Source organism: Schistocerca nitens, chromosome 2, assembly GCF_023898315.1.
Source record: "Schistocerca nitens isolate TAMUIC-IGC-003100 chromosome 2, iqSchNite1.1, whole genome shotgun sequence".
Taxonomy (NCBI): Eukaryota; Metazoa; Arthropoda; class Insecta; order Orthoptera; family Acrididae; genus Schistocerca; species Schistocerca nitens.
Window position 1 is genome coordinate 367,196,430 of NC_064615.1, and position 24,932 is coordinate 367,221,361.

General features: G+C 47.2%; 18 non-coding genes across 18 annotated transcripts; 6 read left to right on the forward strand and 12 right to left on the reverse strand.

Moving 5' to 3' along the window:
* Window positions 1-1,513: 1,513 nt before the first annotated feature.
* Trnap-cgg (transfer RNA proline (anticodon CGG)) lies at window positions 1,514-1,585 on the reverse strand. Its single transcript has one exon. It is a non-coding gene; the product is annotated as a tRNA-Pro (tRNA).
* Window positions 1,586-1,820: 235 nt separating this feature from the next.
* Trnav-uac (transfer RNA valine (anticodon UAC)) lies at window positions 1,821-1,893 on the forward strand. Its single transcript has one exon. It is a non-coding gene; the product is annotated as a tRNA-Val (tRNA).
* A 602-nt stretch (window positions 1,894-2,495) lies between these two features.
* On the reverse strand, window positions 2,496-2,567 carry Trnap-ugg (transfer RNA proline (anticodon UGG)). Its single transcript has one exon. It is a non-coding gene; the product is annotated as a tRNA-Pro (tRNA).
* A 1,837-nt stretch (window positions 2,568-4,404) lies between these two features.
* On the reverse strand, window positions 4,405-4,476 carry Trnap-cgg (transfer RNA proline (anticodon CGG)). The gene has a single exon. It is a non-coding gene; the product is annotated as a tRNA-Pro (tRNA).
* Window positions 4,477-4,711: 235 nt separating this feature from the next.
* Window positions 4,712-4,784, forward strand: Trnav-uac (transfer RNA valine (anticodon UAC)). The gene has a single exon. It is a non-coding gene; the product is annotated as a tRNA-Val (tRNA).
* Window positions 4,785-13,139: 8,355 nt separating this feature from the next.
* On the reverse strand, window positions 13,140-13,211 carry Trnap-cgg (transfer RNA proline (anticodon CGG)). Its single transcript has one exon. It is a non-coding gene; the product is annotated as a tRNA-Pro (tRNA).
* Window positions 13,212-13,446: 235 nt separating this feature from the next.
* Window positions 13,447-13,519, forward strand: Trnav-uac (transfer RNA valine (anticodon UAC)). The gene has a single exon. It is a non-coding gene; the product is annotated as a tRNA-Val (tRNA).
* A 602-nt stretch (window positions 13,520-14,121) lies between these two features.
* Trnap-ugg (transfer RNA proline (anticodon UGG)) lies at window positions 14,122-14,193 on the reverse strand. Its single transcript has one exon. It is a non-coding gene; the product is annotated as a tRNA-Pro (tRNA).
* Window positions 14,194-16,042: 1,849 nt separating this feature from the next.
* Trnap-cgg (transfer RNA proline (anticodon CGG)) lies at window positions 16,043-16,114 on the reverse strand. Its single transcript has one exon. It is a non-coding gene; the product is annotated as a tRNA-Pro (tRNA).
* A 235-nt stretch (window positions 16,115-16,349) lies between these two features.
* Trnav-uac (transfer RNA valine (anticodon UAC)) lies at window positions 16,350-16,422 on the forward strand. The gene has a single exon. It is a non-coding gene; the product is annotated as a tRNA-Val (tRNA).
* Window positions 16,423-17,024: 602 nt separating this feature from the next.
* Trnap-ugg (transfer RNA proline (anticodon UGG)) lies at window positions 17,025-17,096 on the reverse strand. The gene has a single exon. It is a non-coding gene; the product is annotated as a tRNA-Pro (tRNA).
* Window positions 17,097-18,945: 1,849 nt separating this feature from the next.
* Window positions 18,946-19,017, reverse strand: Trnap-cgg (transfer RNA proline (anticodon CGG)). Its single transcript has one exon. It is a non-coding gene; the product is annotated as a tRNA-Pro (tRNA).
* A 235-nt stretch (window positions 19,018-19,252) lies between these two features.
* Trnav-uac (transfer RNA valine (anticodon UAC)) lies at window positions 19,253-19,325 on the forward strand. Its single transcript has one exon. It is a non-coding gene; the product is annotated as a tRNA-Val (tRNA).
* A 602-nt stretch (window positions 19,326-19,927) lies between these two features.
* On the reverse strand, window positions 19,928-19,999 carry Trnap-ugg (transfer RNA proline (anticodon UGG)). Its single transcript has one exon. It is a non-coding gene; the product is annotated as a tRNA-Pro (tRNA).
* Window positions 20,000-21,848: 1,849 nt separating this feature from the next.
* On the reverse strand, window positions 21,849-21,920 carry Trnap-cgg (transfer RNA proline (anticodon CGG)). Its single transcript has one exon. It is a non-coding gene; the product is annotated as a tRNA-Pro (tRNA).
* Window positions 21,921-22,155: 235 nt separating this feature from the next.
* On the forward strand, window positions 22,156-22,228 carry Trnav-uac (transfer RNA valine (anticodon UAC)). Its single transcript has one exon. It is a non-coding gene; the product is annotated as a tRNA-Val (tRNA).
* A 602-nt stretch (window positions 22,229-22,830) lies between these two features.
* Window positions 22,831-22,902, reverse strand: Trnap-ugg (transfer RNA proline (anticodon UGG)). The gene has a single exon. It is a non-coding gene; the product is annotated as a tRNA-Pro (tRNA).
* Window positions 22,903-24,751: 1,849 nt separating this feature from the next.
* Trnap-cgg (transfer RNA proline (anticodon CGG)) lies at window positions 24,752-24,823 on the reverse strand. Its single transcript has one exon. It is a non-coding gene; the product is annotated as a tRNA-Pro (tRNA).
* Window positions 24,824-24,932: the final 109 nt, after the last annotated feature.

Below are 24,932 nucleotides of genomic sequence, written 5' to 3' on the forward strand. Positions count from 1 at the left end.
GAAGACGCCACAGACAAAAGAATTATTCTATGCAGCAACGATCATCTAGGAAGCGTGAATTGCATGTGCCGCTCCACCACACAACTTCTTTTGATACTGTTTTACTTATTCTAAATTTTCATTACCTGATCGTCTCTAGAATACTGTGTGATTATCACGTGGTTTCCTCCTTCCAACAGCGATAGTGGTAAGTAAATCGACTACAAAATCTTTCAAAGTAGGTCAGACACCAAAAAAAAAAAAAAAAAAAAAAAAAAATCGGAGCTGCGTGTAGCTCATGTCATTCTGCTTCAAAGGTAATTCAGCGGCTGGGAGTAGTGGCGTACTCCTGTAATCCAAGCTTCCGGGAGGCCGTTGTGTGGGAGAGATCTGGAAACAACTACAGATTCGGCCGTTTCACGAGCTCAGGAACGGCCGCGGTACTTTCATCGAGCTCTGCAGATCGACAGATGACAGTGTGGAAATTTCGGCAAGCGGTGGCTAAGGGTTAAGAGAAGCCGAACGCACTAAACACAAGAACGTCGGGAAACCGAAGCACGTAACTATAAGATTGCGGAATGCAGTGCAAAAGCAAAACTTCGAGAAGACCAACTCTGAAGCCATCGGCGCGCTAGGAGTTACTCCGCGCAGCAGCGATCATCTAGGAAGAGCGAGACGGGGGTGTCGCTCGACCACACAATAAATTTTTACTTAATCCAAATTTGCAATACCGGTTCGTCACTAGAATACTGCGCCTTGGTTCTTCCAAAAGCGATAGTAATAAGCACGTCGACTGCAGCGTCATTTAGGGTAGTGAGTCAGACATGGGGAGGATAAAAGGCGGGTGGAATGTGCAACGACAGGGGGCATTGCAGGGCGGGCGCCGACTCCTTGCGCTGTGGCGCCGGCGGCGGCCTGGAGGGGCTGGGGCTGGAGCTGCCGCCGAGCCCAGGCGCCGTGCCGCTAACGAAGCGATCGCCTTTGGTGACATCTTTTGCAATAACGACTGCGCGAATCGACGGTATCTCGTAAGGAAAGAAAGAGCAGCAGATGCTGCTGAGGACTCTCCCTCGAGCGTTTCCGATGACTTCTTGAGCTCTTATTCGACATGGCATTCAGGCAGTCAAGGGTGCTGTCGATTGTTTCACACGAATGCGAAATACCGGCATTGTGCGTTTCCGCAAAGTGATTTTTACGCCACAATGGCGATCGTCCTACAAGTTGTATCACATGTGGAGGGCAGAGCGTAGCAGTTTCCGTGGTGTAGCGGTTATAACGTCTGCCTAACACGCACAAGGTCCCCGGTTCGATTGCGGGCGGAAACAAGTTTTCGTCGCACTCAGCAAGACACTTGCTACGATCTCTACTGTGACCATTTAAATCAACTTCAAACGTTCCACCAGCAGGGTGCACATGGCTCAAATGAAACTGTTTCAGAACTGGTTGTCGGATTTAGCGCTGACTTGGAGGCCTGGAAATGCGCGAAACAGCCGCCGCCATGCGGTTTGTTAGCACACCGTTGTACAAAACGCAAGGGCTCGTCCGGGATTTGAACCCGGGACCTCCTGCACCCGAAGCAGGAATCATACCCCTAGACCAACGAGCCTGTTCGTTCCGAAAACACACTGCATGTGAATGACGCCGCCGTTGATGGTCTCACCATGTACGGCTGCAGCTCACCCAGCGTTCTCTCTGGCTGTCGCGGTTGGATTGTTTTCATCGACTTCTTGTACTATAGGAACCTCACGAATCGGAGGGAGCTCGTAGCCGATGCCCTTGCTAACACAGAAGGAAAACTGTTGCTACCACGAGTCTCCGGGTGGCACATCAGACGAACCGTCGTTTCCGTGGTGTAGCGGTTATCACGTCTGCTTTACACGCAGAAGGTCCCCGGTTCGATCCCGGGCGGGAACACAACAATTTTAATCCGTATATCGGATTTCATTTCCGGGATGACCTCACGGATGCGTATGCAGAGACAATCAATGTCATATTCTAGATGGATAGGGCGTCATTTTACTGTCAAATACTGTTGCTCTCTTATTGCACCGGTATTTGGTAACTGAGAACGCCCCTAGCTCCATTATGGCTGGCAAAATATACAACCCGGTTCTTCAGGGCTACTTCAGGTGCGCTTCCTACTGGCTATCCTGAGCTCGCGCTACTCGCCTTGTCACGGCTGTGACAAAGTGTGAAGGTAACTAATAATGAGAAACTCTTAGCCACGCTCAGTCTTACGTCCCACCCATTGGTTGTTGCCGTCGCTAGTAAGATGAAGGTAGACTGTCGCACAATCAAGCTGAATCTCCACTCACGGTGCACATATTCCGCAAAGACAACCTTGTTTTCCGTTGCAAGAAAAATTACCGTCTGCCTTTCTACCGAATTCCACCTACGTACTTTACTGGTGCCGGATTCTTGTTATATCCACGTGATATAACAGGCGTCTTACTCTTCATTGAGGAGCTGCAACCGGGACTGAGTTCCACCTACTCTTCAGCACGGTCAAAATGGCAGGGCTCGTCCGGGATTTGAACCCGGGACCTCCTGCACCCAAAGCAGGAATCATACCCCTAGACCAACGAGCCACCTGCCCGCACCACTCAAGCTAATCACAAGTAGTGCATCTCCCAGGGAACACAAACTTTCACGTGAATTCGCAAGATAAGCGCTTTCTGCAGGCAGCACTCACCACTGATGAGAAGAATATTAAAGGCGCCGAATAAAAAGCGAAATAACTTCATCGAACTCTGCTTATGAACAGCCGGCAGTGCCTCAGTTTCCGTATGTGGTTTCTCAGGGTTAAGAGAAGGCGAATGCACTAAACAAAATAACATCGGGAAAGCAACCAACTCATAATGAAAATATTGAAGAATATACTGCAAGCAAAACTTCCAGAAGACGAATACTGAAGACGCCACAGACAAAAGAATTATTCTATGCAGCAACGATCATCTAGGAAGCGTGAATTGCATGTGCCGCTCCACCACACAACTTCTTTTGATACTGTTTTACTTATTCTAAATTTTCATTACCTGATCGTCTCTAGAATACTGTGTGATTATCACGTGGTTTCCTCCTTCCAACAGCGATAGTGGTAAGTAAATCGACTACAAAATCTTTCAAAGTAGGTCAGACACCAAAAAAAAAAAAAAAAAAAAAAAAAAAAATCGGAGCTGCGTGTAGCTCATGTCATTCTGCTTCAAAGGTAATTCAGCGGCTGGGAGTAGTGGCGTACTCCTGTAATCCAAGCTTCCGGGAGGCCGTTGTGTGGGAGAGATCTGGAAACAACTACAGATTCGGCCGTTTCACGAGCTCAGGAACGGCCGCGGTACTTTCATCGAGCTCTGCAGATCGACAGATGACAGTGTGGAAATTTCGGCAAGCGGTGGCTAAGGGTTAAGAGAAGCCGAACGCACTAAACACAAGAACGTCGGGAAACCGAAGCACGTAACTATAAGATTGCGGAATGCAGTGCAAAAGCAAAACTTCGAGAAGACCAACTCTGAAGCCATCGGCGCGCTAGGAGTTACTCCGCGCAGCAGCGATCATCTAGGAAGAGCGAGACGGGGGTGTCGCTCGACCACACAATAAATTTTTACTTAATCCAAATTTGCAATACCGGTTCGTCACTAGAATACTGCGCCTTGGTTCTTCCAAAAGCGATAGTAATAAGCACGTCGACTGCAGCGTCATTTAGGGTAGTGAGTCAGACATGGAGAGGATAAAAGGCGGGTGGAATGTGCAACGACAGGGGGCATTGCAGGGCGGGCGCCGACTCCTTGCGCTGTGGCGCCGGCGGCGGCCTGGAGGGGCTGGGGCTGGAGCTGCCGCCGAGCCCAGGCGCCGTGCCGCTAACGAAGCGATCGCCTTTGGTGACATCTTTTGCAATAACGACTGCGCGAATCGACGGTATCTCGTAAGGAAAGAAAGAGCAGCAGATGCTGCTGAGGACTCTCCCTCGAGCGTTTCCGATGACTTCTTGAGCTCTTATTCGACATGGCATTCAGGCAGTCAAGGGTGCTGTCGATTGTTTCACACGAATGCGAAATACCGGCATTGTGCGTTTCCGCAAAGTGATTTTTACGCCACAATGGCGATCGTCCTACAAGTTGTATCACATGTGGAGGGCAGAGCGTAGCAGTTTCCGTGGTGTAGCGGTTATAACGTCTGCCTAACACGCACAAGGTCCCCGGTTCGATTGCGGGCGGAAACAAGTTTTCGTCGCACTCAGCAAGACACTTGCTACGATCTCTACTGTGACCATTTAAATCAACTTCAAACGTTCCACCAGCAGGGTGCACATGGCTCAAATGAAACTGTTTCAGAACTGGTTGTCGGATTTAGCGCTGACTTGGAGGCCTGGAAATGCGCGAAACAGCCGCCGCCATGCGGTTTGTTAGCACACCGTTGTACAAAACGCAAGGGCTCGTCCGGGATTTGAACCCGGGACCTCCTGCACCCGAAGCAGGAATCATACCCCTAGACCAACGAGCCTGTTCGTTCCGAAAACACACTGCATGTGAATGACGCCGCCGTTGATGGTCTCACCATGTACGGCTGCAGCTCACCCAGCGTTCTCTCTGGCTGTCGCGGTTGGATTGTTTTCATCGACTTCTTGTACTATAGGAACCTCACGAATCGGAGGGAGCTCGTAGCCGATGCCCTTGCTAACACAGAAGGAAAACTGTTGCTACCACGAGTCTCCGGGTGGCACATCAGACGAACCGTCGTTTCCGTGGTGTAGCGGTTATCACGTCTGCTTTACACGCAGAAGGTCCCCGGTTCGATCCCGGGCGGGAACACAACAATTTTAATCCGTATATCGGATTTCATTTCCGGGATGACCTCACGGATGCGTATGCAGAGACAATCAATGTCATATTCTAGATGGATAGGGCGTCATTTTACTGTCAAATACTGTTGCTCTCTTATTGCACCGGTATTTGGTAACTGAGAACGCCCCTAGCTCCATTATGGCTGGCAAAATATACAACCCGGTTCTTCAGGGCTACTTCAGGTGCGCTTCCTACTGGCTATCCTGAGCTCGCGCTACTCGCCTTGTCACGGCTGTGACAAAGTGTGAAGGTAACTAATAATGAGAAACTCTTAGCCACGCTCAGTCTTACGTCCCACCCATTGGTTGTTGCCGTCGCTAGTAAGATGAAGGTAGACTGTCGCACAATCAAGCTGAATCTCCACTCACGGTGCACATATTCCGCAAAGACAACCTTGTTTTCCGTTGCAAGAAAAATTACCGTCTGCCTTTCTACCGAATTCCACCTACGTACTTTACTGGTGCCGGATTCTTGTTATATCCACGTGATATAACAGGCGTCTTACTCTTCATTGAGGAGCTGCACTCGGGACTGAGTTCCACCTACTCTTCAGCACGGTCAAAATGGCAGGGCTCGTCCGGGATTTGAACCCGGGACCTCCTGCACCCAAAGCAGGAATCATACCCCTTTTTTTTTTTTTTTTTTTTTTTTTTGTAAAAACATTTATTAAAAAAACAATGTTACACTCCAAATACATACTAGTTATGCATACATGAAGTTATTTAAACATTTCAGTTACGCTGACGTTAAGGAAAGACAACAGAGGATTGTGTTACTGACTAATTACCAGAAAGAATTAATTTAAACATCAAGAACAAAATTTTTAAAGACATTCAAACTGCAACCTGAAGAAGTAAAATCTGCACTTTGAATTACATGAGGTGCAATCTTTACAGAAGCATAATTTCTTTATGATGGATATCAGCAAGTTAATGGGATAATTTTAATTAAAACAATTTAATAATCATATTAGACCATTTCTGAAATACTTGAGAATGGCGGAAAGGAGATATATAATAAATTTGACTAGCCTTCCAACTACACTTTCTGGACATTAATTGAATCTGAAGTGATCAGATCTAGATAATCAGTCTTTCACTGGATCAGATCTATATAATCAGTCTTTCACTGAGAAACTGACTTACACATCACAGTGCAAAAATGAACAGGGCAATGTGCCAGCCATTGAATATTACATTTATCAGATAGAATCTTATGGTTTTAAACAATCGATAAGGACATTTCTATAAAAAAACTCCCTATTTCCAAATTTCTAGTATAAGCCAATAATGCACCTTTAATGTTTTGTGTTTTGACACTATTTCGACACACAATCTCAATGTCACATAAGTTCTGTACATTAGCTTATAAGTTGCAAAAACTACTCTCTGAAGTAGAAAAAGTACACATCATTAATATACTGTAAAATCTTAAATAGTATCCTTAAGGTAACTACAACACATCACTGTCAACACAGTCTTCTTTTTTATATTAACCAATGCCTATTCTTTCAAATACAATTTTTAACATATTACCGAACTTTTTCTTGTGATTCGAATAGCTTCTAATTTTGTGAAACTCACACAGCATGTGTACCTTGAACTCTATGATGCTATCGGATCCTAATTTGTTAAGGACGTAGTTAACAAAATTTCCCAGCAACCAGTGTACAGCGTTATTTTTTGCTTCTGGGAAATAGCGTGCGTCAGGCCTGTGTATCAATGACAGCGATATATACTCAGGGGATGTTCTTGTAATCAGAGCTATTTGCTCTCGGACCCACTTCCAACTATTCATGTGACCACTGCAAGTATATCTGTGAATTACTGTGTCAACTAGATGGCATTGTTGACATAAATTTGTTTCACAGAGTCCGATTGCGTACAGTCTTTCATTGGTGCTAACTATGTTGTTAACTGTCTTGTACCATGCCGTTTTTATGTTAGACGTGAGCACATTAGAACTAATGTTTTTCCAAATCTCAGTCCACTCAATGTTTGGAAACTGTCGTTCTATTTTGTTTCTTCCTTCGCTTTTCTTTCGTTCCCGCATGATGGCTCTCGATGTTAAGTGTCGTGACTGCCTGAGTTCGACACTGACATAACTAAACTCAACATAGAAAATCCTCACGTGCTGTAAGCGACTGTTGATATTCTGCACGTCAATCGGGGGAAGCAGGCTTGGAGGTTTAATGATCTCGAAAAGTTGGCTGGTTATGCTTTCTCGCGAGTCTCTTATTAAATTAACTTGCCTTTTGATAAAAAGAGCAGAGGCTTTACCCGTTATATCAGTTAATCCTAGTCCACCATTTTTAGGATCTAAAGTGGCTACTTTAGCAGGTACTCTGAACACTTCACCTCTCCACAAAAAGTTGGTGATTTTGGACATTAATCTCCTCGCTATCATTCTCGGTATTGGAAACAGCTGGGCAGTATAATAAGCCTTAGCAAGGATGCATGAGTTGATATACTGTGTTCTTTGAACTTGGTTCATATATCGAGTTAAATTCTCTACAATGGCTCCTTGCACTTTATCTGCTGCAACTTTCCAATTTAAAGCCGTCATTTTCATAGGACATGCTGTCAGGGTGATCCCAAGTGTTTTATGTTGTCGGACTATTTTTGCCCACTCGACGTTGATATTATCAAAACCTCTGAGATTTAACATCTTACTTTTTTTTTCGTTTGCATTGGCTCCAGATGCTCTACAGTACGAATCAATCACCGTTGCTAGCGTGGTTACCTCGTCATTATTCCTTATAATGACCCCTATATCGTCAGCATAGGCTCTTATAACTGTTTTATTTCCTGATAATGTTAAGCCTTTTAATCTAGCATGGACATGTCGGAGGAAAGGTTCCAGCGAAATTGCGAAGAGCGACATGGACAGAGGACTTCCTTGAGGAACACCTCGTTGTATTTGCATCGGCCTGGATTGTTGACAATTCACCGCTATTTTAGCATTTATTCCAGTTGCTATGTTCTTAATCAACTGTATGACCCTATCGTTGAAACCTATCTTCTTCAATGTCTGTAGAAGATATTCATGATTTACTACATCGAACGCTTTATAAAAATCTAAAAACAATAAAGCACACTTTATGTTTGTTACAGAAGTTATTGCAATGATATCCCTGAATTCCGCTAGATTTTGAAAAATGGTTCTGCCTTGTGCACAGTTCTGATGTGGACTAATAATTTTATCTGTAAGGCATGAAATTCTCTTGTTTATTATTCTAGCTATTAATTTATAATCAGAATTCAGCAGTGAAATTGGACGAAAATTATTTAAATCTTTGTTTCCATTATTTTTTGGCACCAAAACAATTTTACTCTCCTTAAACTCAGCCGGAATCATTTTCCCCTGAATAACCTCATTTACAATGTCCGTGATTTTTGCACCTACTATTGGCCAGCAACGGATGTAAAACTCTGCTGGCAGACCATCCGGTCCTGGGGATTTTTTTGGTGGTGAGGCGCACAGAGTCTCATACACGTCTTCTTCAGTGACAACCTCGAGAAAATGTTCGTTGTCGTCATCTGTCAGCTGTGGGGCTAGGATGTCAAGGAATTCTTCCAAGGAAGCATCTCTACTTTGATGTACAGAATATAGCTCGCAATAATAGCGATAAATCTCGTCCATGATATCCTGCTGGGTTCTGAGAATCGTACCGTGTTTTGTTCGAATTTCATCAATAAAAGTCCTTCTCCCGTTTTTCGTATGCTTCACTAAATGATATAGGGAAGTAGTTTCATCTTCTGACACCGAATTTGCCTTCGATTTTATTTTCAACCCTTCCATTTGACTTCTCTTGATATTAAGTAACTTGGCTTTGACTTTTTTGATGTCTGCTATCCGAAGTGAGGAACCTGCTGAGACTTGATCATATAGATCTCTCAAAACGGAATAGTAATACTCTATAGTGCATTTCATTTCCCTTGCGCTCTGGGCACTGTATTGAATAAGAACTTTCCTCAACTTTGGCTTTGCCATTTTAACCCACCAGTCAATAGCAGTGGCATATCTACTACGGGCTCGCAGGCATATTGCCCATGTTTCTTTAATCAGATCTTCTAAATCATGATTTACTAACAAGGAAGTGTTCAAATTCCACTGATTCTTGAATCGGCGAACCGGCTGTCTTGTTAGATTTATGCAAGCTAAGACACTTGAATGGTCTGAAAAGTACGTAGGAATGGTTTCTACTTTTGTCACGGAAGTTTCAAGATTTTTAGAAATATATAGTCTATCAATCCTGCTGCGTGATATTGCCGTGACATAAGTGAACTCAACACTGGAGGGGTATTTGATTTCCCACACATCCTTTAATTCTAAACCAGTAACTAGTTGTTTTAGTTCACTTGAGAAATTAAAATTAGGTAACTGATCTTTTCGATTTAAAACACAATTAAAATCACCTCCAAGTAATAACTGTCTTGGCGATTTCCTTAACAAGTATATCAGGTCATCTTTGAAGAAACGTGCCCTGTCAGCTCGATGAGAACTTCCTGAAGGAGCGTACAAGTTGACGATAGTCACATCATAGATATTTAGTCCTATTCCTCTTCCGGATTCCAGTCGTTCCACCTCGCTTACTGCAATCCCTTCCCTCACCAAAATAGCTGTTCCAACACTTGTTTCGGGAGACACATTTATGTAACTGACAAAACCGGGAATTACCAAATCCGAAATTAGAACTTCTTGTAACAGGACAATATCAGTCGCGGATTCGTACAAAAATTCCTTAAGGGCCGATAATTTCAAACCGGTCGTGATTTTATTTATGTTTATAGTGGTGACAGAATAAGATTGCGTCATTGTGCTGTCACTATGTAGTTGTTTTGATGAACTAATATAGTTATTATGTGGTTCAGGGTTCAGTTAAGCTGTAACAGCTTTCTCGGAAGGCTGAACATGGAATAACACTTCAGTCAGTTTATTAGTTACTGTCCCGTTTTTTTCTGCTTCTAATGTTTTCTCTTGTAACGCAAGCAGACTGATTTCCTGGTAAACTTTCTGAGTTTTCCTCCAGTGATTCGTGTACGACCGTTTCTGACTGAACATTCTTTGGGCTTGGGTCGCCCCTACCGGATTTTCCCTTCCCTTGGTTACGAACTACATTCTCATTTGGTTGTGTCGGTATTTTACTTCGCGGCTTATCTGGAGCAGCAGCAGACGCTTTCGCAATTTCCGTTGCCGGTGGCGCCTGCCCTGAGGTGCTGACCGTGATTTCAGTTTGGCCACCACTTCCTCTTTCTTTATTAATTTCACCCACTTTCTGATCGAGGGAAACAAGTGGAGACTGAAGCTTTGCAACCTCTCCCTGAATCTGTTTATTAACAGATAGATTCTGATCTTTGCAATCGTCTACTGCACCTGATGTTTCTTGCAAATTAATGCTGCTTACACCCCCTTCATTTTCTGGTACCGTATGTGTATTATCTTTCTGTTCATTAGTTTCCATTCGCATTTTGCCTTCAGGTTCCTCTGCCTCCTCATCGCACTGTTTTTGCTTGCGAAGTGAGGGAGTGGGACAAGACAGCTCGTCCTCTGAACAACTATCAGTTATCTCCAGAGGTCGTTTTTTCGGTTGCGCTTCAGTTTCACGAGTAGTGGCAACAGGGTTTCCTTTTGTTGTTAACGGGGGAAACTGACTGTTATCGTGAAGGGAGACATCAGCTTGGCCCGCTGCGTTAACATCGTCAACCAGTTGTTCCGGGCTATTCTTTGGTAACAGATCATTTAAGGTAAGCTTCTGACGCTGTATCAAATTACTTTTAAGAACAACAGTTCGCCGCGGACATTCCTGTCTGAAGTGGCCGGTTTCGTTACATATATGACACGTAGCTTCCTGACCTGTATAAACAATTTGTGCCTTATACCCACAAACAGTTATGTGAGACGGAATATTCGTCTTAACGTCCATCTCTACACAGCGGACCCCGTTAAAACACTGCAGTTTAAAGCGAGGCGACCATCTTTCATTTGCAATTGATTTAACGTCTCCGTAGTTTGAAAGAGCTTCCTTAATCTTATCATTTTCAATTTCAATGGGAAGATTCAAGACACGAACGGTTTTGTAATGAATGTCCGCTCTATAGATGGAAACCTTACTTTTATAACCATTTCTATGCACAAAATCTACTTCATAGCCCCACTTTCGTAACACTTTATCAACAGTCGAAGCACTGATTAACTTGACAAAAACACAGTATTTTTCCTGATCCAGTTGCCAGGTATGAACGGTTTCAGAATTTAGACCAATTACCTGTGTAATCCAGTCATCTATTTCCAGGGATGTCGGCTGAACAGGACGGGATTCCTTGTCAAAAGCAAATACTAGAGTATTCTTCCTGAGGTTTGTAGCCATGGTTAATCCAGCGAAGCAATTTCGGTTAAACAACCGAAATTCCAAGTAGCAGCAGCAAGACCAGAAAGAGCGATCAGATCACAAGGAACAGGAACGAATACAGAGATTAACGGACGGACGGCACTCGGCGGAGCACAAGTACAGCGATGTAAACACTGAAGTGCAGCGCAACAGTTAACAGCGGCCACTCGCGAGCGCGGCTGAAACGGAACTGAAGAATATTAAAGGCGCCGAATAAAAAGCGAAATAACTTCATCGAACTCTGCTTATGAACAGCCGGCAGTGCCTCAGTTTCCGTATGTGGTTTCTCAGGGTTAAGAGAAGGCGAATGCACTAAACAAAATAACATCGGGAAAGCAAGCACCAACTCATAATGAAAATATTGAAGAATATACTGCAAGCAAAACTTCCAGAAGACGAATACTGAAGACGCCACAGACAAAAGAATTATTCTATGCAGCAACGATCATCTAGGAAGCGTGAATTGCATGTGCCGCTCCACCACACAACTTCTTTTGATACTGTTTTACTTATTCTAAATTTTCATTACCTGATCGTCTCTAGAATACTGTGTGATTATCACGTGGTTTCCTCCTTCCAACAGCGATAGTGGTAAGTAAATCGACTACAAAATCTTTCAAAGTAGGTCAGACACCAAAAAAAAAAAAAAAAAAAAAAAAATCGGAGCTGCGTGTAGCTCATGTCATTCTGCTTCAAAGGTAGTTCAGCGGCTGGGAGTAGTGGCGTACTCCTGTAATCCAAGCTTCCGGGAGGCCGTTGTGTGGGAGAGATCTGGAAACAACTACAGATTCGGCCGTTTCACGAGCTCAGGAACGGCCGCGGTACTTTCATCGAGCTCTGCAGATCGACAGATGACAGTGTGGAAATTTCGGCAAGCGGTGGCTAAGGGTTAAGAGAAGCCGAACGCACTAAACACAAGAACGTCGGGAAACCGAAGCACGTAACTATAAGATTGCGGAATGCAGTGCAAAAGCAAAACTTCGAGAAGACCAACTCTGAAGCCATCGGCGCGCTAGGAGTTACTCCGCGCAGCAGCGATCATCTAGGAAGAGCGAGACGGGGGTGTCGCTCGACCACACAATAAATTTTTACTTAATCCAAATTTGCAATACCGGTTCGTCACTAGAATACTGCGCCTTGGTTCTTCCAAAAGCGATAGTAATAAGCACGTCGACTGCAGCGTCATTTAGGGTAGTGAGTCAGACATGGAGAGGATAAAAGGCGGGTGGAATGTGCAACGACAGGGGGCATTGCAGGGCGGGCGCCGACTCCTTGCGCTGTGGCGCCGGCGGCGGCCTGGAGGGGCTGGGGCTGCTGGTGCCTCCATGTAGAGCTGCCGCCGAGCCCAGGCGCCGTGCCGCTAACGAAGCGATCGCCTTTGGTGACATCTTTTGCAATAACGACTGCGCGAATCGACGGTATCTCGTAAGGAAAGAAAGAGCAGCAGATGCTGCTGAGGACTCTCCCTCGAGCGTTTCCGATGACTTCTTGAGCTCTTATTCGACATGGCATTCAGGCAGTCAAGGGTGCTGTCGATTGTTTCACACGAATGCGAAATACCGGCATTGTGCGTTTCCGCAAAGTGATTTTTACGCCACAATGGCGATCGTCCTACAAGTTGTATCACATGTGGAGGGCAGAGCGTAGCAGTTTCCGTGGTGTAGCGGTTATAACGTCTGCCTAACACGCACAAGGTCCCCGGTTCGATTGCGGGCGGAAACAAGTTTTCGTCGCACTCAGCAAGACACTTGCTACGATCTCTACTGTGACCATTTAAATCAACTTCAAACGTTCCACCAGCAGGGTGCACATGGCTCAAATGAAACTGTTTCAGAACTGGTTGTCGGATTTAGCGCTGACTTGGAGGCCTGGAAATGCGCGAAACAGCCGCCGCCATGCGGTTTGTTAGCACACCGTTGTACAAAACGCAAGGGCTCGTCCGGGATTTGAACCCGGGACCTCCTGCACCCGAAGCAGGAATCATACCCCTAGACCAACGAGCCTGTTCGTTCCGAAAACACACTGCATGTGAATGACGCCGCCGTTGATGGTCTCACCATGTACGGCTGCAGCTCACCCAGCGTTCTCTCTGGCTGTCGCGGTTGGATTGTTTTCATCGACTTCTTGTACTATAGGAACCTCACGAATCGGAGGGAGCTCGTAGCCGATGCCCTTGCTAACACAGAAGGAAAACTGTTGCTACCACGAGTCTCCGGGTGGCACATCAGACGAACCGTCGTTTCCGTGGTGTAGCGGTTATCACGTCTGCTTTACACGCAGAAGGTCCCCGGTTCGATCCCGGGCGGGAACACAACAATTTTAATCCGTATATCGGATTTCATTTCCGGGATGACCTCACGGATGCGTATGCAGAGACAATCAATGTCATATTCTAGATGGATAGGGCGTCATTTTACTGTCAAATACTGTTGCTCTCTTATTGCACCGGTATTTGGTAACTGAGAACGCCCCTAGCTCCATTATGGCTGGCAAAATATACAACCCGGTTCTTCAGGGCTACTTCAGGTGCGCTTCCTACTGGCTATCCTGAGCTCGCGCTACTCGCCTTGTCACGGCTGTGACAAAGTGTGAAGGTAACTAATAATGAGAAACTCTTAGCCACGCTCAGTCTTACGTCCCACCCATTGGTTGTTGCCGTCGCTAGTAAGATGAAGGTAGACTGTCGCACAATCAAGCTGAATCTCCACTCACGGTGCACATATTCCGCAAAGACAACCTTGTTTTCCGTTGCAAGAAAAATTACCGTCTGCCTTTCTACCGAATTCCACCTACGTACTTTACTGGTGCCGGATTCTTGTTATATCCACGTGATATAACAGGCGTCTTACTCTTCATTGAGGAGCTGCAACCGGGACTGAGTTCCACCTACTCTTCAGCACGGTCAAAATGGCAGGGCTCGTCCGGGATTTGAACCCGGGACCTCCTGCACCCAAAGCAGGAATCATACCCCTAGACCAACGAGCCACCTGCCCGCACCACTCAAGCTAATCACAAGTAGTGCATCTCCCAGGGAACACAAACTTTCACGTGAATTCGCAAGATAAGCGCTTTCTGCAGGCAGCACTCACCACTGATGAGAAGAATATTAAAGGCGCCGAATAAAAAGCGAAATAACTTCATCGAACTCTGCTTATGAACAGCCGGCAGTGCCTCAGTTTCCGTATGTGGTTTCTCAGGGTTAAGAGAAGGCGAATGCACTAAACAAAATAACATCGGGAAAGCAAGCACCAACTCATAATGAAAATATTGAAGAATATACTGCAAGCAAAACTTCCAGAAGACGAATACTGAAGACGCCACAGACAAAAGAATTATTCTATGCAGCAACGATCATCTAGGAAGCGTGAATTGCATGTGCCGCTCCACCACACAACTTCTTTTGATACTGTTTTACTTATTCTAAATTTTCATTACCTGATCGTCTCTAGAATACTGTGTGATTATCACGTGGTTTCCTCCTTCCAACAGCGATAGTGGTAAGTAAATCGACTACAAAATCTTTCAAAGTAGGTCAGACACCAAAAAAAAAAAAAAAAAAAAAATCGGAGCTGCGTGTAGCTCATGTCATTCTGCTTCAAAGGTAATTCAGCGGCTGGGAGTAGTGGCGTACTCCTGTAATCCAAGCTTCCGGGAGGCCGTTGTGTGGGAGAGATGTGGAAACAACTACAGATTCGGCCGTTTCACGAGCTCAGGAACGGCCGCGGTACTTTCATCGAGCTCTGCAGATCGACAGATGACAGTGTGGAAATTTCGGCAAGCGGTGGCTAAGGGTTAAGAGAAGCCGAACGCACTAAACACAAGAACGTCGGGAAACCGAAGCACGTAACTATAAGATTGCGGAATGCAGTGCAAAAGCAAAACTTCGAGAAGACCAACTCTGAAGCCATCGGCGCGCTAGGAGTTACTCCGCGCAGCAGCGATCATCTAGGAAGAGCGAGACGGGGGTGTCGCTCGACCACACAATAAATTTTTACTTAATCCAAATTTGCAATACCGGTTCGTCACTAGAATACTGCGCCTTGGTTCTTCCAAAAGCGATAGTAATAAGCACGTCGACTGCAGCGTCATTTAGGGTAGTGAGTCAGACATGGAGAGGATAAAAGGCGGGTGGAATGTGCAACGACAGGGGGCATTGCAGGGCGGGCGCCGACTCCTTGCGCTGTGGCGCCGGCGGCGGCCTGGAGGGGCTGGGGCTGCTGGTGCCTCCATGTAGAGCTGCCGCCGAGCCCAGGCGCCGTGCCGCTAACGAAGCGATCGCCTTTGGTGACATCTTTTGCAATAACGACTGCGCGAATCGACGGTATCTCGTAAGGAAAGAAAGAGCAGCAGATGCTGCTGAGGACTCTCCCTCGAGCGTTTCCGATGACTTCTTGAGCTCTTATTCGACATGGCATTCAGGCAGTCAAGGGTGCTGTCGATTGTTTCACACGAATGCGAAATACCGGCATTGTGCGTTTCCGCAAAGTGATTTTTACGCCACAATGGCGATCGTCCTACAAGTTGTATCACATGTGGAGGGCAGAGCGTAGCAGTTTCCGTGGTGTAGCGGTTATAACGTCTGCCTAACACGCACAAGGTCCCCGGTTCGATTGCGGGCGGAAACAAGTTTTCGTCGCACTCAGCAAGACACTTGCTACGATCTCTACTGTGACCATTTAAATCAACTTCAAACGTTCCACCAGCAGGGTGCACATGGCTCAAATGAAACTGTTTCAGAACTGGTTGTCGGATTTAGCGCTGACTTGGAGGCCTGGAAATGCGCGAAACAGCCGCCGCCATGCGGTTTGTTAGCACACCGTTGTACAAAACGCAAGGGCTCGTCCGGGATTTGAACCCGGGACCTCCTGCACCCGAAGCAGGAATCATACCCCTAGACCAACGAGCCTGTTCGTTCCGAAAACACACTGCATGTGAATGACGCCGCCGTTGATGGTCTCACCATGTACGGCTGCAGCTCACCCAGCGTTCTCTCTGGCTGTCGCGGTTGGATTGTTTTCATCGACTTCTTGTACTATAGGAACCTCACGAATCGGAGGGAGCTCGTAGCCGATGCCCTTGCTAACACAGAAGGAAAACTGTTGCTACCACGAGTCTCCGGGTGGCACATCAGACGAACCGTCGTTTCCGTGGTGTAGCGGTTATCACGTCTGCTTTACACGCAGAAGGTCCCCGGTTCGATCCCGGGCGGGAACACAACAATTTTAATCCGTATATCGGATTTCATTTCCGGGATGACCTCACGGATGCGTATGCAGAGACAATCAATGTCATATTCTAGATGGATAGGGCGTCATTTTACTGTCAAATACTGTTGCTCTCTTATTGCACCGGTATTTGGTAACTGAGAACGCCCCTAGCTCCATTATGGCTGGCAAAATATACAACCCGGTTCTTCAGGGCTACTTCAGGTGCGCTTCCTACTGGCTATCCTGAGCTCGCGCTACTCGCCTTGTCACGGCTGTGACAAAGTGTGAAGGTAACTAATAATGAGAAACTCTTAGCCACGCTCAGTCTTACGTCCCACCCATTGGTTGTTGCCGTCGCTAGTAAGATGAAGGTAGACTGTCGCACAATCAAGCTGAATCTCCACTCACGGTGCACATATTCCGCAAAGACAACCTTGTTTTCCGTTGCAAGAAAAATTACCGTCTGCCTTTCTACCGAATTCCACCTACGTACTTTACTGGTGCCGGATTCTTGTTATATCCACGTGATATAACAGGCGTCTTACTCTTCATTGAGGAGCTGCAACCGGGACTGAGTTCCACCTACTCTTCAGCACGGTCAAAATGGCAGGGCTCGTCCGGGATTTGAACCCGGGACCTCCTGCACCCAAAGCAGGAATCATACCCCTAGACCAACGAGCCACCTGCCCGCACCACTCAAGCTAATCACAAGTAGTGCATCTCCCAGGGAACACAAACTTTCACGTGAATTCGCAAGATAAGCGCTTTCTGCAGGCAGCACTCACCACTGATGAGAAGAATATTAAAGGCGCCGAATAAAAAGCGAAATAACTTCATCGAACTCTGCTTATGAACAGCCGGCAGTGCCTCAGTTTCCGTATGTGGTTTCTCAGGGTTAAGAGAAGGCGAATGCACTAAACAAAATAACATCGGGAAAGCAAGCACCAACTCATAATGAAAATATTGAAGAATATACTGCAAGCAAAACTTCCAGAAGACGAATACTGAAGACGCCACAGACAAAAGAATTATTCTATGCAGCAACGATCATCTAGGAAGCGTGAATTGCATGTGCCGCTCCACCACACAACTTCTTTTGATACTGTTTTACTTATTCTAAATTTTCATTACCTGATCGTCTCTAGAATACTGTGTGATTATCACGTGGTTTCCTCCTTCCAACAGCGATAGTGGTAAGTAAATCGACTACAAAATCTTTCAAAGTAGGTCAGACACCAAAAAAAAAAAAAAAAAAAAAATCGGAGCTGCGTGTAGCTCATGTCATTCTGCTTCAAAGGTAATTCAGCGGCTGGGAGTAGTGGCGTACTCCTGTAATCCAAGCTTCCGGGAGGCCGTTGTGTGGGAGAGATCTGGAAACAACTACAGATTCGGCCGTTTCACGAGCTCAGGAACGGCCGCGGTACTTTCATCGAGCTCTGCAGATCGACAGATGACAGTGTGGAAATTTCGGCAAGCGGTGGCTAAGGGTTAAGAGAAGCCGAACGCACTAAACACAAGAACGTCGGGAAACCGAAGCACGTAACTATAAGATTGCGGAATGCAGTGCAAAAGCAAAACTTCGAGAAGACCAACTCTGAAGCCATCGGCGCGCTAGGAGTTACTCCGCGCAGCAGCGATCATCTAGGAAGAGCGAGACGGGGGTGTCGCTCGACCACACAATAAATTTTTACTTAATCCAAATTTGCAATACCGGTTCGTCACTAGAATACTGCGCCTTGGTTCTTCCAAAAGCGATAGTAATAAGCACGTCGACTGCAGCGTCATTTAGGGTAGTGAGTCAGACATGGAGAGGATAAAAGGCGGGTGGAATGTGCAACGACAGGGGGCATTGCAGGGCGGGCGCCGACTCCTTGCGCTGTGGCGCCGGCGGCGGCCTGGAGGGGCTGGGGCTGCTGGTGCCTCCATGTAGAGCTGCCGCCGAGCCCAGGCGCCGTGCCGCTAACGAAGCGATCGCCTTTGGTGACATCTTTTGCAATAACGACTGCGCGAATCGACGGTATCTCGTAAGGAAAGAAAGAGCAGCAGATGCTGCTGAGGACTCTCCCTCGAGCGTTTCCGATGACTTCTTGAGCTCTTATTCGACATGGCATTCAGGCAGTCAAGGGTGCTGTCGATTGTTTCACACGAATGCGAAATACCGGCATTGTGCGTTTCCGCAAAGTGATTTTTACGCCACAATGGCGATCGTCCTACAAGTTGTATCACATGTGGAGGGCAGAGCGTAGCAGTTTCCGTGGTGTAGCGGTTATAACGTCTGCCTAACACGCACAAGGTCCCCGGTTCGATTGCGGGCGGAAACAAGTTTTCGTCGCACTCAGCAAGACACTTGCTACGATCTCTACTGTGACCATTTAAATCAACTTCAAACGTTCCACCAGCAGGGTGCACATGGCTCAAATGAAACTGTTTCAGAACTGGTTGTCGGATTTAGCGCTGACTTGGAGGCCTGGAAATGCGCGAAACAGCCGCCGCCATGCGGTTTGTTAGCACACCGTTGTACAAAACGCAAGGGCTCGTCCGGGATTTGAACCCGGGACCTCCTGCACCCGAAGCAGGAATCATACCCCTAGACCAACGAGCCTGTTCGTTCCGAAAACACACTGCATGTGAATGACGCCGCCGTTGATGGTCTCACCATGTACGGCTGCAGCTCACCCAGCGTTCTCTCTGGCTGTCGCGGTTGGATTGTTTTCATCGACTTCTTGTACTATAGGAACCTCACGAATCGGAGGGAGCTCGTAGCCGATGCCCTTGCTAACACAGAAGGAAAACTGTTGCTACCACGAGTCTCCGGGTGGCACATCAGACGAACCGTCGTTTCCGTGGTGTAGCGGTTATCACGTCTGCTTTACACGCAGAAGGTCCCCGGTTCGATCCCGGGCGGGAACACAACAATTTTAATCCGTATATCGGATTTCATTTCCGGGATGACCTCACGGATGCGTATGCAGAGACAATCAATGTCATATTCTAGATGGATAGGGCGTCATTTTACTGTCAAATACTGTTGCTCTCTTATTGCACCGGTATTTGGTAACTGAGAACGCCCCTAGCTCCATTATGGCTGGCAAAATATACAACCCGGTTCTTCAGGGCTACTTCAGGTGCGCTTCCTACTGGCTATCCTGAGCTCGCGCTACTCGCCTTGTCACGGCTGTGACAAAGTGTGAAGGTAACTAATAATGAGAAACTCTTAGCCACGCTCAGTCTTACGTCCCACCCATTGGTTGTTGCCGTCGCTAGTAAGATGAAGGTAGACTGTCGCACAATCAAGCTGAATCTCCACTCACGGTGCACATATTCCGCAAAGACAACCTTGTTTTCCGTTGCAAGAAAAATTACCGTCTGCCTTTCTACCGAATTCCACCTACGTACTTTACTGGTGCCGGATTCTTGTTATATCCACGTGATATAACAGGCGTCTTACTCTTCATTGAGGAGCTGCAACCGGGACTGAGTTCCACCTACTCTTCAGCACGGTCAAAATGGCAGGGCTCGTCCGGGATTTGAACCCGGGACCTCCTGCACCCAAAGCAGGAATCATACCCCTAGACCAACGAGCCACCTGCCCGCACCACTCAAGCTAATCACAAGTAGTGCATCTCCCAGGGAACACAAACTTTCACGTGAATTCGCAAGATAAGCGCTTTCTGCAGGCAGCACTCACCACTGATGAGAAGAATATTAAAGGCGCCGAATAAAAAGCGAAATAACTTCATCGAACTCTGCTTATGAACAGCCGGCAGTGCCTCAGTTTCCGTATGTGGTTTCTCAGGGTTAAGAGAAGGCGAATGCACTAAACAAAATAACATCGGGAAAGCAAGCACCAACTCATAATGAAAATATTGAAGAATATACTGCAAGCAAAACTTCCAGAAGACGAATACTGAAGACGCCACAGACAAAAGAATTATTCTATGCAGCAACGATCATCTAGGAAGCGTGAATTGCATGTGCCGCTCCACCACACAACTTCTTTTGATACTGTTTTACTTATTCTAAATTTTCATTACCTGATCGTCTCTAGAATACTGTGTGATTATCACGTGGTTTCCTCCTTCCAACAGCGATAGTGGTAAGTAAATCGACTACAAAATCTTTCAAAGTAGGTCAGACACCAAAAAAAAAAAAAAAAAAAAAATCGGAGCTGCGTGTAGCTCATGTCATTCTGCTTCAAAGGTAATTCAGCGGCTGGGAGTAGTGGCGTACTCCTGTAATCCAAGCTTCCGGGAGGCCGTTGTGTGGGAGAGATCTGGAAACAACTACAGATTCGGCCGTTTCACGAGCTCAGGAACGGCCGCGGTACTTTCATCGAGCTCTGCAGATCGACAGATGACAGTGTGGAAATTTCGGCAAGCGGTGGCTAAGGGTTAAGAGAAGCCGAACGCACTAAACACAAGAACGTCGGGAAACCGAAGCACGTAACTATAAGATTGCGGAATGCAGTGCAAAAGCAAAACTTCGAGAAGACCAACTCTGAAGCCATCGGCGCGCTAGGAGTTACTCCGCGCAGCAGCGATCATCTAGGAAGAGCGAGACGGGGGTGTCGCTCGACCACACAATAAATTTTTACTTAATCCAAATTTGCAATACCGGTTCGTCACTAGAATACTGCGCCTTGGTTCTTCCAAAAGCGATAGTAATAAGCACGTCGACTGCAGCGTCATTTAGGGTAGTGAGTCAGACATGGAGAGGATAAAAGGCGGGTGGAATGTGCAACGACAGGGGGCATTGCAGGGCGGGCGCCGACTCCTTGCGCTGTGGCGCCGGCGGCGGCCTGGAGGGGCTGGGGCTGCTGGTGCCTCCATGTAGAGCTGCCGCCGAGCCCAGGCGCCGTGCCGCTAACGAAGCGATCGCCTTTGGTGACATCTTTTGCAATAACGACTGCGCGAATCGACGGTATCTCGTAAGGAAAGAAAGAGCAGCAGATGCTGCTGAGGACTCTCCCTCGAGCGTTTCCGATGACTTCTTGAGCTCTTATTCGACATGGCATTCAGGCAGTCAAGGGTGCTGTCGATTGTTTCACACGAATGCGAAATACCGGCATTGTGCGTTTCCGCAAAGTGATTTTTACGCCACAATGGCGATCGTCCTACAAGTTGTATCACATGTGGAGGGCAGAGCGTAGCAGTTTCCGTGGTGTAGCGGTTATAACGTCTGCCTAACACGCACAAGGTCCCCGGTTCGATTGCGGGCGGAAACAAGTTTTCGTCGCACTCAGCAAGACACTTGCTACGATCTCTACTGTGACCATTTAAATCAACTTCAAACGTTCCACCAGCAGGGTGCACATGGCTCAAATGAAACTGTTTCAGAACTGGTTGTCGGATTTAGCGCTGACTTGGAGGCCTGGAAATGCGCGAAACAGCCGCCGCCATGCGGTTTGTTAGCACACCGTTGTACAAAACGCAAGGGCTCGTCCGGGATTTGAACCCGGGACCTCCTGCACCCGAAGCAGGAATCATACCCCTAGACCAACGAGCCTGTTCGTTCCGAAAACACACTGCATGTGAATGACGCCGCCGTTGATGGTCTCACCATGTACGGCTGCAGCTCACCCAGCGTTCTCTCTGGCTGTCGCGGTTGGATTGTTTTCATCGACTTCTTGTACTATAGGAACCTCACGAATCGGAGGGAGCTCGTAGCCGATGCCCTTGCTAACACAGAAGGAAAACTGTTGCTACCACGAGTCTCCGGGTGGCACATCAGACGAACCGTCGTTTCCGTGGTGTAGCGGTTATCACGTCTGCTTTACACGCAGAAGGTCCCCGGTTCGATCCCGGGCGGGAACACAACAATTTTAATCCGTATATCGGATTTCATTTCCGGGATGACCTCACGGATGCGTATGCAGAGACAATCAATGTCATATTCTAGATGGATAGGGCGTCATTTTACTGTCAAATACTGTTGCTCTCTTATTGCACCGGTATTTGGTAACTGAGAACGCCCCTAGCTCCATTATGGCTGGCAAAATATACAACCCGGTTCTTCAGGGCTACTTCAGGTGCGCTTCCTACTGGCTATCCTGAGCTCGCGCTACTCGCCTTGTCACGGCTGTGACAAAGTGTGAAGGTAACTAATAATGAGAAACTCTTAGCCACGCTCAGTCTTACGTCCCACCCATTGGTTGTTGCCGTCGCTAGTAAGATGAAGGTAGACTGTCGCACAATCAAGCTGAATCTCCACTCACGGTGCACATATTCCGCAAAGACAACCTTGTTTTCCGTTGCAAGAAAAATTACCGTCTGCCTTTCTACCGAATTCCACCTACGTACTTTACTGGTGCCGGATTCTTGTTATATCCACGTGATATAACAGGCGTCTTACTCTTCATTGAGGAGCTGCAACCGGGACTGAGTTCCACCTACTCTTCAGCACGGTCAAAATGGCAGGGCTCGTCCGGGATTTGAACCCGGGACCTCCTGCACCCAAAGCAGGAATCATACCCCTAGACCAACGAGCCACCTGCCCGCACCACTCAAGCTAATCACAAGTAGTGCATCTCCCAGGGAACACAAACTTTCACGTGAATTCGCAAGATAAGCGCTTTCTGCAGGCAGCACTCACCACTGATGAGAAGAATATTAAAGGCGCCGAATAAAAAGCGAAATAACTTCATCGAACTCTGCTTATGAACAGCCGGCAGTGCCTCAGTTTCCGTATGTGGTTTCTCAGGGTTAAGAGAAGGCGAATGCACTAAACAAAATAACATCGGGAAAGCAAGCACCAACTCATAATGAAAATATTGAAGAATATACTGCAAGCAAAACTTCCAGAAGACGAATACTGAAGACGCCACAGACAAAAGAATTATTCTATGCAGCAACGATCATCTAGGAAGCGTGAATTGCATGTGCCGCTCCACCACACAACTTCTTTTGATACTGTTTTACTTATTCTAAATTTTCATTACCTGATCGTCTCTAGAATACTGTGTGATTATCACGTGGTTTCCTCCTTCCAACAGCGATAGTGGTAAGTAAATCGACTACAAAATCTTTCAAAGTAGGTCAGACACCAAAAAAAAAAAAAAAAAAAAAATCGGAGCTGCGTGTAGCTCATGTCATTCTGCTTCAAAGGTAATTCAGCGGCTGGGAGTAGTGGCGTACTCCTGTAATCCAAGCTTCCGGGAGGCCGTTGTGTGGGAGAGATCTGGAAACAACTACAGATTCGGCCGTTTCACGAGCTCAGGAACGGCCGCGGTACTTTCATCGAGCTCTGCAGATCGACAGATGACAGTGTGGAAATTTCGGCAAGCGGTGGCTAAGGGTTAAGAGAAGCCGAACGCACTAAACACAAGAACGTCGGGAAACCGAAGCACGTAACTATAAGATTGCGGAATGCAGTGCAAAAGCAAAACTTCGAGAAGACCAACTCTGAAGCCATCGGCGCGCTAGGAGTTACTCCGCGCAGCAGCGATCATCTAGGAAGAGCGAGACGGGGGTGTCGCTCGACCACACAATAAATTTTTACTTAATCCAAATTTGCAATACCGGTTCGTCACTAGAATACTGCGCCTTGGTTCTTCCAAAAGCGATAGTAATAAGCACGTCGACTGCAGCGTCATTTAGGGTAGTGAGTCAGACATGGAGAGGATAAAAGGCGGGTGGAATGTGCAACGACAGGGGGCATTGCAGGGCGGGCGCCGACTCCTTGCGCTGTGGCGCCGGCGGCGGCCTGGAGGGGCTGGGGCTGCTGGTGCCTCCATGTAGAGCTGCCGCCGAGCCCAGGCGCCGTGCCGCTAACGAAGCGATCGCCTTTGGTGACATCTTTTGCAATAACGACTGCGCGAATCGACGGTATCTCGTAAGGAAAGAAAGAGCAGCAGATGCTGCTGAGGACTCTCCCTCGAGCGTTTCCGATGACTTCTTGAGCTCTTATTCGACATGGCATTCAGGCAGTCAAGGGTGCTGTCGATTGTTTCACACGAATGCGAAATACCGGCATTGTGCGTTTCCGCAAAGTGATTTTTACGCCACAATGGCGATCGTCCTACAAGTTGTATCACATGTGGAGGGCAGAGCGTAGCAGTTTCCGTGGTGTAGCGGTTATAACGTCTGCCTAACACGCACAAGGTCCCCGGTTCGATTGCGGGCGGAAACAAGTTTTCGTCGCACTCAGCAAGACACTTGCTACGATCTCTACTGTGACCATTTAAATCAACTTCAAACGTTCCACCAGCAGGGTGCACATGGCTCAAATGAAACTGTTTCAGAACTGGTTGTCGGATTTAGCGCTGACTTGGAGGCCTGGAAATGCGCGAAACAGCCGCCGCCATGCGGTTTGTTAGCACACCGTTGTACAAAACGCAAGGGCTCGTCCGGGATTTGAACCCGGGACCTCCTGCACCCGAAGCAGGAATCATACCCCTAGACCAACGAGCCTGTTCGTTCCGAAAACACACTGCATGTGAATGACGCCGCCGTTGATGGTCTCACCATGTACGGCTGCAGCTCACCCAGCGTTCTCTCTGGCTGTCGCGGTTGGATTGTT